This window comes from Pteropus alecto, unplaced genomic scaffold (genome assembly GCF_000325575.1).
Source record: "Pteropus alecto unplaced genomic scaffold, ASM32557v1 scaffold152, whole genome shotgun sequence".
Classification (NCBI taxonomy): Eukaryota; Metazoa; Chordata; class Mammalia; order Chiroptera; family Pteropodidae; genus Pteropus; species Pteropus alecto.
In genome coordinates this window covers 10,077,906-10,098,092 of record NW_006432227.1, presented here as the reverse complement: position 1 = coordinate 10,098,092, position 20,187 = coordinate 10,077,906, and the positions used below count along the sequence as shown (strand labels likewise).

The following is a 20,187-nucleotide window of genomic DNA, read 5'->3' as shown; positions in this document are numbered from 1 at the left end:
AAAGAACACAGATTTTTTTCTTTTCTAAGAAACAGGAAAATTATCTTTTATAATGTAGTTTTTCATGGGAAGCAAAGCATGAAGCCAGAAGAGTAGATGTTGTTATTATTCCAGTAAGGAAATTTGCATTATAGAAGGTTAAATCCCTTTTAAATAAAGACAAAGTCATTGTTTTCTTTAAAAAAAAAAAGCACGAGAAAAACTACTCTGCCATTTTGTTTCTGCAATTGTCCTTGGGAGGGATCTAAGGCTTTTGTTCTGTGTTTTGGTCTTGAACGTTTGGACAGCAGTAGAGAAAACCACCTCTGCACTCTAAAGACTGAGAATCAGCCCAGGAAAATTGAACGAAGATGTACAATGTGACTCGACACTTGGTGAATTGATGGTTGGAAGCCAAGCAGAGAATTCATCATTTCACCTGACAAATACTATTTGCGGCCCAATTATAAGAACCAGAGCAGTTTTGGAGTTTGAGTAAAAAGGTGAAAGCATAGGTTGAAAATGTAAAACCTTGAGGGGGTGGGCAGCTGTCACGCTGTCTGACTGCCTCATGCATTTCGAACGGTCTTGCCCAATTTGGAGAATCCCCCGCCTGTGTTCGTTTTCCATTATTGTTTTTAGAAAATTACCACAAACTCAGTAGCTTAAAAAACAGAAACTTATTATCTTATAGTTTTGAGATCAGAGTCTAAGATCAATCTGTTTGGGTTAAAATCAAGGTGCAAGCCTGGCTGCATTTCTTCCGGAATTTCTAGAATCTGTTTCCTTGCCATTTTTTTAGTTTTTAGAGGCTGCCTGTCTTCCTTAGCTCGAGGCCCCATTCTCTGTCTTCAAAGCCAGGCCATGTAATTTTCAAATCTCTCTCTCTGTCCTAGTCTTCAATCTTCTCATCTCCTTCTCTCTTACTCTGCTTCTCCTGCCTGCCTCCCTCCCACAAACACTTCGGTGATTAGATAAGACCCACCTGGACGATCTATGATAATTTTGCCATCTGAAGACCCTCAATCACATCTGCAAGTCCCTTTTGCTCTGTAAGGGCACACGTTCTCAGGGTTTGGAGATAGAATCTGGAAATCTCCGAGTGCCACTGTTCCTTTCAGTCCAGAAGCTCTCTTTCTCAGCTTCCTTTATCAAGGCTGGGACCACACTTCTGCCTGGATGACTACAAATTTGAGGGTTTCTTTCAGGCCAGAAGCTCCCTTTCTCAGCTTCCTTTGTCAAGGCTGGGACCAAGGGGAGGCACTCACCTCAGGGGAAAAAATTAAAGGAGCACAAAAATACTCAGCAATCATGATAATATTTTAATGCAATGTTTTTTAAAAATAAAAAAATTTAAAACTCAACGAGAGACAACATTTTAAATGAAGACAGGATTGGCATTACAGATATTTTCTTCTTTCCTTTGGCTCCAAAATGTCTTGGCATGGCGATATCCCTTGTAAATAACGAAGGGACGTGACCTAAACTGAATCTTGGGATACACTGGTGCTGGGCGTGGATGTAGAAAGAGCAAGGAAAAGGAAGCAGGGGGCGTGCATGTGGCTTTTGTGCTGGCTTGGTCGGAAAGCTGGCGGCTGAGAGAACAAAGGTGGAAAGCATGGCTGGCCTCAGATGCGGGAGCTGCTGTGCTGGGGCCCTTGCTTCGGGACAATGTCAGTAGGCTGTGGGCCATAGAAAAATGTAACTTAGTTTTTGTGCCTGCTCACAAAGCCAACCTATAAACCTATTCCCCGAATCATCTGAAGATTCTGAGAACTACCTATTATCCTTGACTAAATCCCTTTTCTGCTTGCCTAGTCAATTTGTCATTGTTAGCAACTAACAACCCCAAATAATGTGATTTATCACAATAAGAACCATCTAATTTGGTTGGGATAGCCAAGCCAAAGCCACAGGCATGCATCAATGTTTACAGAGAAGTATGGCGGTACCTTAATCAGGAAATAAAGCATGAACACTTCATCTAAGAACCCGACTCTAATATTCTCTAGAGTATAAAAAAAAATCTTTACTTCTCTGTTCCTCACCTGGATACTTTCCCAGTTCCAAATTAGTAGCTTATTTGGGGCTTTATTAGTAATAAGAAGATATTGACTTTTCCTTTGCTCACTGAATAACAGATCAATTCCTGTTGGAATTATACATGAAGTGCTGGAAGGTACTTTCTGATGTGAGCCTTCTCTCTCTCTCTCTCTCCTTAATAGAGGGGTACAATTGTTTGTGGTTCTAAATTTCCAGACTCTGGTTCTTAACTGAACATACTTTTCTTTGGAGGGCCAAAGATGGCGTTGTGACAGCTTACGCCAAAATTCTCAGAGGATACATGGCTTTGTCACTCCATTTTCTTTTTTTTTTTCCTAGAGTTTTTCTTTAACGGCTTTCTTTTCCTTTTTTAAAAAAAATCTAAAACTATTTCATCGAATTGGTTATATACTACAACCAACTATGCAGTTAGAGGATAATGCCTTTAATAAGAGACTGATTAATAATATGTCACAAATCTGAGTCTAGAAAATAGATAAAAAAATAAGCAAATGGTGAGATTACTAATCCTAGTGGTTGAGGTGAATTTGGCTGTCAGCTGCTTTTCTGGATGTTTGGACAGCTTATGCTGTTTTAGAAAGATTTCTCTGGTAGTGGTAGGATGAGAGGCTATTTTATACATGGTGGCAAAGGAAGGATTCTCTGATAAGAGGACCTAGGGGATGTGAGAGAGACCTAGGGGAGATGAGCATACTTAGGGAAAGCGCTTTCCAGGCTGACAAAACAGTAAATGCAGAGTCGAGGCAGGAGCTAGCACGGCATGTTTGAGGAATGGCAAGGAGCCCAGTGAAGCTGGGGAGGAGAGCCCCAGGGAGGTGGTAAGAAATAAGGTCAGCGAGGGGAGAGCAGAGGGGGAAAGGTCATATAAGACATACATCTTTCATATCTCTCATAGAATTGGCTTTCTTCCGGGAAGATAACATGTTTAACTCTAATCTTTGAACCCAATGTTCACCACCCCAAACATTATCTTTTTCCCTTTTGCATTTTATTTTTCTTCCCTCTGGAGTGGGTCTGTAGCTACATTCATTTTTCCCTTTATTAAACTGCAAGAACCACTTGCAGGAATGATGTATAGATCAGTTATTTCTGTAGGCAGGTTGCCTTAGCAACAGGGCAAATCTTACTCATTTCTGTACAACCTTATCAATAAAGCAGCCTCCTAAGAGACGAACGTTCACATCATTAAATGTCTGCTATGCTTTTTCTCCGTTCCTTAACCATAATTCTCAGATTGTTAATTGGTGAATGCCAATTGACCAAATGGCTCCCCAGTAGAGGATGCCAGGGAAGCATAATAATAAAATGATCCTTAGCAGTCACAGCAGGCAACCCTAAGTTACTGTATTGTTATGATTTCCTAGGTGTATCATGGCACATTCTTATCTTTCTGGGCACGGGCATGCAGGTTCCATGTTGAACACCTGGCATCCATTTAGACTGGCCAATATCCATCACCTCACAAGCCTTGGGTAATAACGGCAGTGTTTGGAAGGAGAAAGTGTGTCTCCAGTCTTGCCACCCGCAGTCTGTGAATGAGCAAGTACATGGGTTCCTGCAGGGGAAGAACGAAGTAAAATAAACACATCTCAAACCTTTCAGGTTAAAACTAAAGGCACCTCCTACCACTGAAATAAAATAATTTCTGCTAAAAACAGGAATATGAACTAAAATTTTTTTGTTATAATAGTTGTATTTCTTGTCTAAAATATAAGAAATTTAAGGAAGAAGCTCTGTGTTAGTTCAGAGAAACAGTATTATATCTCTATATCTTTCTCTATACACACATATGTGTACACATACATACATGTACACGCAGATATATACATGTACATATTTACATATGTTTATTTATCTATCCAGCATCTATTTATGATTGATTGATCAATTGACTGAAATTGGCTTACATGATCCTGGGGACTGACAAGTCCACAATTAGTAGGGCAGCCTGGGAGGCTGGAAGACCAGGTAAGAGTTGATGTTGAAGTCTTGGGTCTGAAATTCAAAGGGCAGTAGGTCAGAAGCAGGCAGGATTTCTATGTCACAGCCGTGAGGAGAATTTCTTCTTCTCTGGGCAAACCTCCAACTGATTGGATATGGCCCATCATATTAAGGAGAGTAATCTGCTTTACCCAAAGCCCATTGATTTAAATGTTAATCATATCCACAAACATGTTCATGGCAACATCTAGAATGGTGTTTGACCCAACAGCTCAGCACCACAGCCTAGCCGAGTTGTCACATAAGATTAACCATCACAAAGCTCAGAACAAGAGATTCGATTTTGATAGTTCTAGTTTTCTGAATTTCTTTTTTTAAAATGTGAGGCAATAAAAAAGAAGTGAAACTAGGATGTAAAAGAAATATGACAGCTAGAATAAAAGTGATTTTAATCATTCTAGTAACTTCCTTATCCTTCATTTTTTTTTTCCATTTCCTTAATTACAGCACTTTTGTATGGTAAAACCATGAGGGAAGCATATTCAGTCAGTCGATGCATCAGAATTGGCTTCATAATTAATTTACACAGAGCTGTTGAGTTAAAACATAATCTTATACTTTGACAACAGAAAATAATTACCTATCCTGGATAAAATGAAAATCTGTGTAATTTGATACTTTTTCAGCTAAGATAATTAATGCCTTTCATTAATGTGTTATGGTTTGCTTGAAAAAAAAAAGATGAAGGCCTTTGACAATAAGAGTATATGAAAAGACTAAAATTAATGGATTAAACAGCATAACCAGAATCAAATACTGACGTAGGGGTTGCTATGAAAGCATTTTGTAGATGTGGTTAGTATCTACAGTCAATTGGCTTTCAGTGAAGAATATTACCCTTGATAATGTGGATGGGCCTCATCCAGTCAGTTGACTTAAGTTTGCATTAAGAGCAAAGAGTGAGGTTTCCTATTATTCAAATAAAAAAATGTATCCATTTCTTCCAGATGTCCAATTTGTTGGTATATAATTGCTCATAGTATTTTTTATAATCTATTATATTTCTGTAAACTCATTAATATTTTTATATTGGTTATACATTGAAATGATAATATCTGGGATATACTGGGCTAAATAAAACATATTATTAAAATTTAAAAAAAACCCTCAGGTTTCCTACATGAAGAATTTATGCCTCAAGACTGTAACGTGGGAATCCTATCTGCCAAAAACTAGAACCTACCCAGATGTCCTTCAATTGATGAGTAGGTAAAACCAAATAAACACACCATGGTCATTCTACATAATAGAAGAACATTAGTCAACAGTATGAAGGAGTATACACTGATACACACAACAGCATGGAGAATACGTGTGTGTGTGTGTGTGTGTGTGTGTGTGTGTGTGTGTGTGTGTGTGTCTGTGAATGAGAGAGAGGAAATGAGAGACAGGTAGGTTTTACAATTAGGACCTAAGCCATGAATCCACTGAGATTTCAGAAATTTACAAATAATGACAAAAGAGCCAGCAAAACAGGCCTACTGAAGTTTTATTTGCACAAAGAACCTAAGATATTGGTCATGTAAGAGATGTGACTAAAACAGAAGTTACTATGAGGAGTCAACAAAGCAAATGAATTGTTGCAAGTCAGAATTAACAGAAAACGGAGGGAAAAGCAATCTCAGGTCTTTAGTAACTCCGTGGAACATACCATTCCTTAAATCAGAGGGTGGAATTTGAGAGTGGAATTTCCAAGAATTTTCTGGCAAGAGCTTACCCAGGGGAGGCTACTTATTTCTTAATTTGTTATTTATCCATCCATTCATTTATCCACTCATTCATGCCCTGCTTTGTTGCACAAAGGATTTGATGTGGTCCTCAATAGTGTCAACAACAAAAAAGGAAATACTATAAAATTTAAACATTTTTAAAAACTAAAACTGAAGAGAGAGATGAGGTAGCAGGACTGGGGGAAATAAGAAATTGTTACAGTATAATAAACATACCTCTGACCTTTCCAGTTGCCAAAGCAAAAAAAAGAACAGAATCAGTTATACGATTTGCATTGTCTGCAAAAGGAGAATTCAGGAGGAGCAAGATGTCTTTTTGCCTTAAAAACTGAAAATTAGTTCTCATTGGGAATAGTCACATGAGAGGCACCGAGTGATGTAATTCATTTCATACTTAAATACAACCTAACATACGTAAATAGAACTGTCTGTTTCACACAGCAAGTTCTAATGTCATCCCTTAACTTAAGCTAAAGGCATAACAGAGCATAAGTATGAGAATGAAAATCTGGGAATGGCCAAGGATAAGTGGTTTAGTTTATAGCTCTCTTATCTTCTGGATGTATTCGTTAAGACAGAAAAAGGAAAAAAAGAAAGAAAAAAATCTTGTTTGAGTTTCCAGCCTGCCAGCTCTCCTATGGATTTCAGACCTGCCAGCCTCCATAATCACGATTCCTTAGAATAAGTTTCTGGGGGGAGGGGCGGGAAATATATATACATATACACACACACACACACACGTACATATTCATACATATATGTATCTCTCCTACTGTTTCTGTTTTTCCTGAGTACTCTGAATGATATCCACATTAATATTGTTTTTGTTTGGCTTATTTGTTTGCTTATTAAAAGTATACATTAAAAAAATCAGTGTCTGTATGAGGTGGACCTAACGACTGGAAAAACCTTTTGAAGTTGACTTAAGTATAGGGTTTATTAAACTAGATGGTATCATCTTACAAAATTAATTTGTTTGGCTGTGGGATTCAACCTTGAAAGTATTAATTGCCGATTAGAGTCGAGCTTCTAGTCATCAAAAGAAACTAATATAACGGCGATGCCTAAAGTCATGACCAGCTGCAAATTACATGTGTCCCTCTGCAAATGGAAGCATTCACAAATGGTGGCAGTGGTGGTGGTGGTGGGGGTTTGCGAACAGTTGTCACGTCAGACGAGTGAAGTTCAAAGCATGTGATCCCTGCATGACATTACGGTACCTTGAGAAAAGGATGCTGAGCTTAGTATATAAACAAATATCAGCCCAGCGAAGTGCCTTAGTTTTCTGATAAAGGATGCTGAGATAGAGAATAGCCTGGGCGCTCAGGGTACGGACTAACTGAGGAGCTTTCTCAAAATTGCCATCAGTAGATCTGTTTGAGAAGGTCCTGGGTGTAGAGTTCATTCTTAGTACTATTCCAGAAATGCGTACACAAATATGTAGTCTAAAGAAACTCAGTCTGGAGCCACTTTGTGACAGAGAGCAGAACATCGGCAGCAAGTATTTCTTAAAAGTGAATTTTCTGTGTGTGTGTGTGTGTGTGTTAAAATATGTAGTTTTACAAATTATCACGAGTTCCACTAAACCCACAGTTTTATTACTCACACAAGGTGTTCTTCTGCTTTCCGAGTTAACCAATGAAATTTGGGAAGTCTGACGTATGATTGTTTGTAAGAAGTTGGGCAAGCTAGGTCAAGAAAGTACAAGCTTGGAGGAGAGGCTTTTTGGGTGATTTGAATCAAGCATAGCACATCCATCCCTTTCTGCTGGCACTCCTCTTTTGAAGGCCACCATCTCTGTCATTGTCAAGTCTACTGTTATTCCCCAAGGCTTCCCCAAGACCTTTCCCTGACCAATTTTTCTTCCCTTACTGCTGATTTCTCTCTTTCTCCCACTCTATCTTGCTTAAGCGCTTTTGACTTTATGAATTTAAGAGACCTGTAAGAAAGGCCTGAGCACCAAAGTAAACTCATTTTAAGAGATAAATTTTTCATTAATGGGAAAACAAATTTCCTATCTTAACTTTTTGTGCTCTCCTCTATCTTTTCCTTAATGAAGAAGAGGGTTTGTGTTTAAATCATAATAAAGCATGGCAATATGCTGAGAATCCTTCAAAATTGGCCAGAGAAAGAGTTTTGCCTATGTTGTAGCTGCCTCCTGGTAAAGAGTCTGGAAGACTTCAGCTCCTATGAGAGACAGATGGGAATCCCAACTCAGAGGAGCTGTCCTCCAGGATGGAATTAGGAACAAGGGTTCAAGAGACCCAGCCTAGAGCACGTGTTGGGACACACTGGCTGTCTCAGGTAGACCAGAAGATAGGAAGAATGGGAGCGAGATGGACCCTGGGAACAATTCCTGAGGCCATGTGAGCCCCACTGCCCAGAGACTGAAGGTGCCTTTGCGAAAAGATAAAAAGGCTCTCACGCATCCTTCACACTTGGCATGTTGTGATTGGCCAGTTTCTCTCCTGGGAGAGGACCATGCCTATCTGCTCTTCCTGCCATTGCAAGGCTGGCAGTGACCTCGCTTGTGACCGAGCCGCATAGCATCTGGTTTGTGAGATGCACGTGAGATGTAAAGGTTGTTCTAATCGCTTCGTCTGTCAGTTCACTGGAGCATCGCCCCCATATTTCTAACTGCCTTCCAGACGTATAACTTAGATATCCTCAGGTGTGAAGGAACCCAACCTGCCCCACTATCCAAATCCTTCCCTCTCTCCCATTGGGTTTCATTCTAAAAGGCATCGATATTTTCCCAATCAAGAGGCTTGGGAATTTGCAGTTCCTTTCGACTCGTCTTTATGTCTGATAACTCATCTCTGGTCTGCTTCCAGTTCCGTAGCTCACCGGCCTGCAGTTCATGTCGGGTGGCCAGACGCCCTTTTCCACGAACTTTGTGAACGCCGTTATCCAAGGTTGATTTGCCTTGTGTAGCAGTCTTCCGATTGGCTTTTTCTTCTTTCTTCTCTATTTCGAGCTGACTACTATAGCTAGGCTTCCTTTCTTAAGAGAAATTCCTCTTATCTCCGTTTATCTGCATCTCTCTGGTTTCCGGTGTCCTTAGGCCCAGCTTATTTCTCCAGCATCGCCTCTTTGCTCACGTTAGAATGGTACGATGGCTACAGGGACAAAATCTGCTTCTTCTTCTTCACTGTCTTCCTCATTTTAACGCTGCGTATGATCAGGGATGACGTTAAGTCCCTGCCATGCTCTCTCGCTACTTTGAAACCCAGTAAGTGTTACTTCCTTTGCGTTCTTATCGCTTCCATCACTTATGATCTGCTTAGCACATTCTTTCACGGTTTCCCCTCCAGTACTTATTTATTGACTACGTATGCCAAGTATCGCATTAGGCACTGGACATATGGTGATAGAAGGCAGGCTACCACCCCACAAAAGCGAGGGTTCAAAACGCAATCTCTGGTAACTACACCAACCTGGAAACCGGGTACCATGTTTTTTAGAGCCAGCAAAGAGAGCACTTGGCGAAGGGTGAACAAGCAAGGCAGATTTCGCCAAAGGCTTCCAGGGAGACAGCAGGAGAGGGGGTCAATTACACAGCCAGTCATCATGTTAAATTTCTCCAAGGACTGAAACTACTGTCATTCCCCATCTCTGTGTTGAACAATACTTGGACCAAACATATTTTCCTGTCCTTGCGTTAACTGGGGTCAGGTAAATTTTCCCGTCTGTACGTGAAACACCACTTAAAACAACCTGGTGAAACAAAACGAAGTAACGGAACTCTTAGCTACCGGCTCTAGAAAATACTTGCTCCTGGAAGGCTATGAACCACTGAGTAGCTTGCTCTCCAGACCTCTCTTTAAATCCTCACCTCACTGCCCCCATCATCCCATAGCTATTTTGTTATAACTTCTAGTCAGTCCCAACCAGCTCCCCACCTGCAAGACCCACCTAAAAAACACCCAGGCTTCAAAACTCCATACGCTTGGTTCCTCGATTTCCCCATTTTGAGATACTTGCTCAGCTCTGTCAAGGATTGTGCTCCTTGATTCCAGGAAGTCTAGTAAATTTAGTTTTGCCTGAACTACAGAGAGATATTTGAGAGATTGATGAGATAGTTTTGCTGTCTCTCAAAATCTTTCACCTTCCAGACTTCTCCTTATCCTTCATCCACTTGGCTTCTAACTGACACCCTACCCGCAACTTCCCCTTTCATAGACTGGCAATGTAGATCGGCCCTGATAAACCACCAGGCCAGCTTACCTAAGCATTTACCAAACAAGATGGATCCCTACCTAAGAAAATCAATATGATTGTCTCCACAATGTTAAATAGTATAACACTACCTAGAGTCTGGATGGTGCGGAAGCCTCTGCAGAGTTTTTATTCTTTTTTCTTTTTTTTACACTCTACCTATCTCAGGAGGCTGAAACAGCTGTCTGGCAGCTGCTTAAGAAATAGCTTAAAAGTGTAGATTCAGCAGATGGCAGGAAGAAACATTCAAAACTCTGACTCTGCCATACTTCCTCTCTTCCAAGGACAGGAGAATTGTGTGTGTGTGTGTGTGTGTGTGTGTGTGTGTGTGTGTAGATTTACACTCTCCTCTCCAACCAACTTCTGTTTTAACACCATGGTATGTCAGCACCTCTGATTTCAAAAAAGAAAAAAAAAAAGAAGAAATAAAAAGAAAAAGAAAGGATATGAAGAATCCAGAAATTCTTTAGGATTAACCGGTATTTCTGTGAACCTTTGAGGGCATGGTGGAATTCTTTAAAGCACAAGTGTGCTTTTAAAAGTTCCCTATAAAAATAATTTTTAACGACTATATAACATTCCAGCACAGTCTTGCTCAATAATTTTTCTTTACTATTTCCCTGTTGATGGACATTTTGCTCGTTTAGAATGTTTTAGGATTTTGAACATTGCTGAGACTAAATCCCTGTCTGCATTCCTTATTGTTTCCTTTCAGAATGAATTTCTGGTTGTAGAATTACTGGATAAAACGCTATGGCTATTTTACACGCTGTACATAGATTTCCCTGTGGAAATTCGAGATGTCCTTTATGGGATGGATTCATTTAGAGCAGAGACAAAATATACAGTTAATCACTGGCATTAGCTCCTGGCCATATTTATATGGAAATCGTACATGAAGTTGTATCTTTGCTTTTAAATAGCAAGCAGACCCAGAGGATGGCAATCAAATCTGTTTAAGGAAAAGCTTTACCATTTCAGATGTCAGATTCGAGAAATGCCATAACTCTCCATTTCCCGCTAGAACATTCTGGAGAACACGGAGGTTAGAAGACTGAAGCCCCTTCTTGGTCTCAGATGAGGCATTTGTTCCTACTTAGAAGCATTCTCTTCTCTTGAAATAATTTTCTGTGGTTTCTTTTTATCAGAACAATTTGTACTTTTGAAAAGCCAGACCTCCTCTCTCCCCTTCCCTTATGCCATGTTGTGAGTGGTGCGTTTGCTTAAATTGCCTAACCAGGCAGAGCAATTAGTGCCCAAGGAGACAGGAGGCTGACTGCCTGGCAGAATGAATGGTTTTCATGGGAACAGCAGCTGAAAGCACTGTACTGAGCAAGAAAACCTGCCAGTGACCTTGTTTGGTGCTGGCCCTCCTGTTTGGTTTTATAAAAGTTGTTTATATTTGCTGATGCTCTAATAAACAGCCCTTTTCATGGGGCAAATCCTTGAAATAGTTTCAGTCCCAGCGTGAGCCCTTATCACAGTCAGATGCTACAGCACGGAATTAGCGGAGAGTAATTGTAATCTCTGCTGTTATCTGCTCAGTCAAATCAGCCTTTGGGAAGCCCCTTGTCTTTTTCACCTCCTGAGTGAAGAAGATTTTCTTCGTCTGCTGCTCAGTCTTCAAATCTTCATCAGTCGGCCAAGTGGGTCAGACCCTGTTTTGGACACTTGCGATGGAGTGATGGATAAGGCAGACCAGGTCCCATATCTCATGGAGCTAACATTCTGGTGGCTGTAGTTAGACAATAAGCAGATAGATAAACATAAACTGTGTCAGATGCTGATGAGGAATGAAGGGAATTAGAACAGCCTGCTGCGATGGTGAATCTCTATCCCCATTTGGGTGGTCCAGGAAGGCATCTCTGAGCTGAATTCTGAATAACCGCTCAGACTGGTCTCTTAGAGGAGGGCTGAACACATCAGGCTAAGAAAGTATTAAGCATAAAGCCCCAAGGCAAGAAAAAGAGTGGTAGATTTAACAAGCAGAAAACCAGAAAGAAGGTCACCTGGAAAGGACTTAAATGAGTAAGAGGGTGTGGTACGTGATAAGGTTCTGTAAGTAGACAGGGGCCAGATCACAGAGAGCCTTGAAAGCCAGAAGGAGTTTTATTCCAAGTGTGATAGGAAGTCAATGGAAGATTTTAAGTAAGGAGTGACATACTGTGATTTATATATATTTTTAAAATTTATTATATGTATTTACTTAATCTATACGGAATTGAGTAGATAAAACCAGGTTCACATTAGTGACAAATCTCTGCAAAATGTCTTTGAAAAGCAAAACAAGACTGCCTCAATAATTTGGATCTTCATGAAAGACACGGGCTGTAAAAATAAAGCAGTATGTTTCAGCACAAATAGAAGATACCAGTATCATTTTTTTTTCACAGCTATTTTCATCCACAGTCTGAAAGAGGTAGATTTTTCTGCAACACTTCAGAACCGAGTTGTGATAACCAGGTAAAGACAGTTGCATTGACTTGCAGGAGTACAGTTTTTGGTTTGGCGATTTATATTTTTCAATGCTGGTAGAGTGTGAACTGGAGAAGCGAAAAGAATAGTGAGGGGCCTATGACCTAGGGAAGTCCAGGAGAGAGAAGAAGGTGGGCTGGAGTAGAATGGCAGCAGTGGAGATGGACAGCAATTCTGGAATTGAAATGTGTTCTTGTGTGTTTTTTTCCTAACAGCGACTGATTCTTCAACACCAGCTGGGCGTCCAACAATTCAATTCAGTTGTGATACTAACTACCCAGAGCTAGCACAGACCCCCTGGTTTAAGGGCTCAGTTCTACAAGAGTGCCCCCACTTCAGACACCAGCTGGACATGGGGTCTCCAGGCTACTTGTACTTCTGCCTGGATGACTACAAATTTGAGGGTTTCTGTGATGCTTTCTCAGGTTCAATAATTTACTAGAACAACTCACAGAACTTGGGAAAGATTACAGTTATTACAAAGGATACAGTGCACAGCTAGACGGAGAGGTCTGGAAGGATTCCAAGTGTTGGGGCCTCTGTCCCCATGCAATCAGGATGCACCATCCTACTGGCAGGTGGATGCATTCACCAAGCCACAAGCTTCCTGGGCTTTGTCATTTTAGAGTTTTAATCCTAGTTTCATTGCATAAACACGATTGATTAAATCATTGGCTGTTGGTGGTTGAACATAGTCTCCAGCTTTGCTTCTTTCCCCAGTGGAGATCAGAGGAGTCTGGCTGTTCCCATCCTCAATCCACATCACCCTTTGCTGGGGACACTCATTCCTGCCTGCTTTTTGGTCTTTCGTTCATTCAGATTGTACCTCTTCCAGGCCTTCTTGGCTGTTAATCTAATAGGCTGCCTGGATCTACCTCCTGCCTGTGTAACCATCCCATTCTTCTGCTCCTCCCTCACGGTGCTGGCACACTGTCAGTCAAATCTGGGGTCCCCCTATTTTTCCAAGACCTGTCTAGGCCCTTCCAGGAAGTAGGTCTAGATTCCTAGTCTATGTGTCCTTTTTGGGGATAGGAAGGAGAGGGGAGCAGGACCCAGTGCGCCTTCTCGGCTTCGAGTTCTCCTTGTCTCTGAATCTTTTATTCTCCTCTTTCTCACCTGAGCAAACGTCATCTCATCTTGAGGAGAGAGGAAAAAAAAAAAAATAGCCTCTGTTTGAATATGGCTTCTAAGGTTTTTTAAGCCTGGACCCAGGCTTTTGAAATTCTAAAGCTGAGGATATCAGCCTGCCTCTGGATCATTTATTCTTCATTCTGTTATCTGGCTTTGTTGTTCTTCACGGCATTTTCCGTAGCTGGTCCTTTTTAAAAATTTTGCTTGTGCATTGACTTCTCCTCACTAGAATGTAAAAGTCTATGAAGATAAAGATTATTTCAGTGCTTAGGGCAGTGTTTTCACACAGATGGTGCTCAATAAATATTGTCGAGAAAAATAATAGATGAACAAATGAGTGACGCTGACCCTCGTTATCCCTTTCTTGAGGCAGTGAAAATAGAGTACCATACCTGAGTTGCAGGAGAGGCCATAGAACCCTGAGAAAAAGCTGCGATTACATCACAGAATGTTTTCTCATCACGTGTCGACACAAGATGGTAACTATACTACTTACAAGTTTAGTATGGGGATGGAGTTGGTGTTTTCCTAAAGGTAGAAGAGTCTTTCTGATTCCTTTCTGGTAGGTAGATTTTATTACTTGATGTATTTGCCAGAAAGAACTTGGCTGAGATCTGGAATTTAGCACAACCATTGATCTTGGGATAGCTCCGGAGAGATATTTGTTCCCCAGTCATATTCATGTGTTTTAGCCTGAGTCACCGCAGAGGCTTTGTTTATATTCCTCTTGGAAACTCTTGATATAGCTGGTTGCAAAACCACTGCGGAATGCAATAAAATAGAAAAATGAAGACACTAGTGGGAAATGGACTCGAAGTTCATGGTGTTATTTTATCCTACCAAATATATTAGTAAGAAAAATACATTTATAGGTAGATTTCTTTTTTTACAGAAATATTATTTTCTAAGTGACTTTATTCTAAATAGAACTGTAACTTCTATTTTTTTCTCAAAATCAAAATTGAGTATTAAAGAATATATATATTTTGAAAAGATTTACCGATTCACTCATATATCTCCAGCTGAGACAAAAGACATCAGAGGCATACACCCGAGGAAACTGGTGATAATTCCTAAGATCGGAAGTCTTGGTGAAAATTCTTCGGGGTTACACAGAGGAGGAAGATTCAGAGTTCTTTTTTGGGATAAGCAGAGCTTTCTCATAGATCGTAAGTACCAGTAATATTAATATTTTAAATCATCTGTTTATTCTTAATACTAAATGATTACTTTTCACTAAGGAATTACTACCTTAAAAATACTTGGCAATAACGGACCCACCAGTCACAAGTTTCATATCGACGGTTGAAAATGTAGCTCCTTTTTGCAGATTCTGGGGTACTTAAAGATGGATGTCTAAAGAAAACTGTGTGCTTTCACATAATTCAAACTCTAATCAAGTCTCTCCTTTCTGGTCACTGTTGGTTCACCTCATTTTATGCGGGCCTGTTCCCTCAAAGATGCAACTCGACTAGGTCATGTTTTAAATGGACTGAAAGCCCCGGGTGGAATAAATCACGAAAGGCGATCTCCTCTCCAAACTGAATCACTCCCTCTAATGCAGCTGACTTTTAAATTGGAATTCCCTGAGGCTTGACTTAAAGCCTGGCTCACGGCCAAGCTGCCATTAGGGGATGTGTGCCCCTGACTCCCATACACTTTGTGTAATTGCCCCCAGGCTTGCAAATGGTCCCAACAAAAGGATCAGACACATTTTTATGTAATTTCATAGACAAAAAAAAAAGACATCCTATGAAAATTTTATTATGAGATCCACTTTACATTAGCTGTTATTGCTTATGTGCATTTAAGAAAAGTAATTATAAGTCTAATTAAACTGGAGAGGAGAAAATATATTTTTACCCTTTTCATATAGATTCTTTTTCATTATAGAGAAAGCTCAAATATGGGATCGTTTGGATGCGTGGCCACACTTCGACTCTGTATACATTTTATGCCTGAAGATCGCTGTCTTGCTCTCTTTCCATGTTTGCTGCCAAATGGAGCCGTTTATCAATGAGATGTTCTGAGCTGGGAGAAGGGGACATTACAGGGTCCCTGTGCTTTGATTCCTGTTTTCTGGTTTTGCGACCCATAAAAGACCTCAGACTTGCTCAGAAGGCCGGCTCACTGTCGGTGCTGAATCGCCAGTGGTACTCTTGGCACTTGGGGACTACCGTTTCCTGTTCCCTTAGAACTTGAGAAAAAAGATTTCCCAAGGAGAGTTAAACTCCAAAATCAGCTGATATGAGATTAGAATAATATTATAGAAAGGAGTCTTTAAAAAGACAAAATGGCTCTTAGGACCCTCTTACCCAGCGAAAGCATTCTTTCACCCACTATCTGATAACCTGGGCCTTCTGAAGGGAGGGTCCGCCTGCTTGGAGACTCTGATAATAGGAGAGTCACAAGGCAGACAGGGCTCACCCATCTAAGCACTGTCTAGGGAAAGCGAGTGTAGCCAAGAACTTAAGTGCTAAGGACCCCAATAGATGCCACTGTCTCTAGTCTAGAGGTTGTAGCCTGGTAACATTAAACTTCTTCTTAATCTCACTTCCTGTGTACCAGTTCCAACTTCACCACTTACTGAAGACGGTTCTTTCTTATAGGCTTGCATGGCAGTTCTCGGTTTAGTGAGTCAATGGGCATTGACATATGCCAAAGGATATTTGCGCCTCTTACATACTTGGCTACTTGTGAATATGCACCGGAAAGACAACAGACGTCATGTCCAGCATACAGAAAATGGAATAGCTTTCTTATTCATTCAGTCAATGAGTATTTGTCGTGTACCCGTTACTGACTGATGCCAGTCTGCAGGTCTTCTTGGGAGAATGTCCCACTGGCTCAGTGCCCATCTCCATTAGAAATACCTACCAGCCCTTCCCTCTGCTCCCTCCCCGCTTGGGTCTTTAGCAGTGTTTGATGTGCTCTGTTGTTGCCAGATGCTCATTCAATCCCTGAAAGGCGATGATAATTTTCATTAGCTTCCTGGGTGGCAAAATGAGGGACAAAACTCAGCTCTGCTTTGCAGATGAAGATGTTGAAACTCTGAGTTACACATTGCCCTCTGTTTTCACTCCCAGGGTCTGTACCTTCCTTGGTAGGTGGTTTCTGGATTTGAGCAAAGGCTCTTTATCACCCAGCAGCCTGTGGCTAATTGAGTTACACATTGCCCTCTGTTTTCACTCCCAGGGGCTGTACCTTCCTTGGTAGGTGGTTTCTGGATTTATCACCCAGCAGCCTGTGGCTAACAGTTAATTGTAAAATCTTGGAGCCATTTTGGAGCTGGAAGGAGCCTGAGAAATGATCTGGCACAGCACTTATGTTTCAGAAAAGAAACTGAGGTTCAGAGGTTAAGTCATTGGCCCAAAACATATAACCTAATTTATTTACTTGCAGTGACTTGGGACAAGTTTTCCCCAGTTTCCAGGAGGACATGCTCTCTTGATCACGGTGCTTTCAACAACACTTGTGATACTCCTCAAATTAGTAAGACTCAGTTCAGCCAAACCCAACTTTACTCAGATTATACTAAAGGTACAAAATACAGTTTTAAGGAAGTAGAACATGCTGTGTTGTAGGAAACCGCACAGTAGGCTAGTTCTGACTAATACTACAAATCAGCGGGATGGCTACCTCAGGAGGAAGGCACACACTCCTGCCTATTGTTTCTTTGACCCTGTGCATTCTGTGGCATAAGTGTGTTGCTCATTGTTATTGGTGTTATTCAGCTTTGTTTTAGTCAAGTTGCAGTTGAGAGCCTCTAAGAGACAGCTGTGGCAGGCAGGCGTCTCAGATGGCCTGCGGTGGTCACCTCCTTCTGGTCCCGCGGCCTTATGTTTTTCTCTCCCCTTGAGCAAGGCTGAGCCTAGTGACTTGCTTTCAACCAACAGACTATGGAAAAGGTGAGCAGATGCCACTTCCATGAATAGGTTACAAAGAATTGTGACTTCCAGGCTGTTTAGTAGACTCTATTGCCTTCTCAGTTTGAACAAGTTGGTGAAGCAAGCCGCCATGATGGAGAGGCCAACATGACAGGGAGCTGAGGGTGGCCTCCAGCCAACAGTGGTGAGGAACTGAGATCCCAGGTTCAACTGTCTGTGAGGAACTGAATCTCGAAAGCAATCACATGAACTTACAAGTAGATTCCCACCGCCCCCCTCGTCTTTTTAGCTATAAGATGGCCACAGCCCAGGCCACTTCTTGATTACAGCCCGTGAGAGACCCTGACGTGAATGGATGCAATGAAGTCTTGCCCGGATCCCTGGTCCACAGAAGCTGTGAGATAATAAACAGATGCTGTTTTAAGTCGGTACGTTTCGGGAGTAGCTTGTTATGCAGCATAGAGAACTAACACAATAGTCAAGGGGGTGGGACAAGATTGCAAACATAATTTAAATGCATTGCTGGTCATACTAATTTTTGCATTACACATGACCTTAATTTAGCAATCTCAAATGAAGAGCATTTTGAATGAAATGCATTTAGACAAGAACACACAAAACTCCTCTGCTCCTTTTAAATCTACAGGGACAGTGAAGCGGCATTTGTGACTTAATATAAAATTCGAATTGCACCAGGCTTTCCAGATTAGAGCCGCTGTGAAGTGTGGAGGAAAGAAGAAATAATACACGCCATAATCATATTAATAATTACACAAATCATAATAGCGATTATTTATCGAGTACTTGACATATGCTAGGTAATGCGGTAAGTGATATGAGCCTCATTTTATGAGATTTTCTGAACCGGCTCCAAGATAAAGGTAGATTATCTCAATTTTCCAGCTGAGGGAATGGACATTTTGACAAATTTTCCAACCAGTAGCTCACAGCGGCAATGACATTGGGGCTCTTTGTGTCTTGCTTGAAAGCCTGTGTTCACAATTTTAAAGCTTGGAAAATTGTCTAAAGTGACATCCATGCCTCTCCTCTGCTTTGTTCAACCAATGGTGGCACATCATTAAACACGCTACCTTTGTTTTGTAAAAACTCTCCAAAACTTCCTGACTCTAAAAGCCATTCTTTTCCTAAAAACTCTTTTGCAGTTAATCATATTGCCCTGTGATTTTTTTAATGCTTGTGCTGTCATGTTATTTTATTATTGCTTGACCTTTTTTCCATAAAGAATTTTATTCTATTCACAAATAAATTCTTTGAGGACAGGAACACTTTCTCATACTTCAATGTCTACAGCCATGTCTGGTACTGTACTGTACAAAGAAGCATCCAGTAAGTCTTTTTTGATGGATTGGATTTACTCTGAAATGCAAATGGTGATAGGCTGTGAGAAGGTGTCTTTCTAGGAAGAACAGTCAGTCAGCGTTGCTTAAAGTGCTGGCGATTCCAGGAAAGAGCTTGGGTTGCGCTGAGCATCAGAAGTTATCAAGAGATTGGACCTATCATGAGATCTCTCAGGGGCAGCCTTGCTCCTGGACCACTCCTGGGAGGGTTAGCAGGTAAATGCACATCACCAACCATCCTCGTTTCCCTCCCCTTGGATGGGAGGATATCCCAGCATTTGGGGTGCTAAAACTAGGAAAGTTCTTGACGAACTGGGATAAGTTGGTCATTTCAGGAGGAGTGTTGTTAAGAACTGAATGTTTATGTATGTGCCCCCACCCCGCCCCATTCATATGCCGAAGTCCTAATCCCCAGTGCGACTATATTTGGGGTAAGGAAGTAATTAAAGTTAAATGAGGCCATAAGAGAGGGGGCCTGATCCAATAGGATTAGTTTTTTTATAAAAGGAGACACCAGAGCTCTCTTTCTCCTGCCAGGTGGGGATGCAGCGAGAAGGCGTCACCTGCAAGCCAGAACCACACCACACCAGCACCCTGATCTGGGACTTCCAGCCTCCAGAACTGTGAGACGTAAATATCTGTTCCTTAAGCCCTCCAGTCTGTGATATTTTGTTATGGCTGCGTGAGCCGACTAATACAAATGTACATATGATGGGGAGGGCTGCTGTTTTTGCTACATTTATGTGGCTTGTTTTTTCTTTGAATTTAAATCCAACTGACCAACTGTCCTACCAAATTCTGGGTATCTGCAAAGTGTACCAGAGTCTATTATTTCATAAGTGGTATATGTTTGTTATCGGAAATTTTAACTAGATTTATTTATTTATTTTTTTCTATTTTTTTAAAAATTAAGTTTATTGGGATAACACTGGTTAATACAATTATACAATTTTCAGGTGTATGTTATAATTTGACATTTATATATTCTATTGTGTAGTTACCACCCAAAGTCCAGTTTCCTTCAGCTACCATATATTTGATCCCCTTTACCCACTTCACCCTCCCCCAACCCCACTATATTTGACCCCCTTTATCCCGTCTACTTCTCCCCTCCTCCCCTACTCCCTACCCTCTGGTAACCACTAGTCCATTGTCCATGTCCCTGAGTCTCTGTTTGTCCTGTTCATTTGTTGCTTTTAGGTTTATATCCCACATACAAGTGATATCATGTGATTTTCAACTTTCTCTGGCTTATTTCACTTAGCATGATTATCTCAAGTTCATCCGGGTTGTCGCAAATGGCAGTATTTCATTTCTTCTTATGGCTGAGTAATATTCCATTGT

The 20,187-nt window shown here is 41.0% G+C and overlaps 1 long non-coding RNA gene across 1 annotated transcript; it reads left to right on the top strand.

Moving 5' to 3' along the window:
* The first annotated feature begins 13,976 nt into the window (after positions 1-13,976).
* LOC112475816 lies at positions 13,977-19,474 on the top strand. Its single transcript, XR_003044891.1, has 4 exons — positions 13,977-14,077; positions 14,621-14,767; positions 17,775-17,913; positions 19,381-19,474. It is a non-coding gene; the product is annotated as an uncharacterized LOC112475816 (long non-coding RNA).
* Positions 19,475-20,187: the final 713 nt, after the last annotated feature.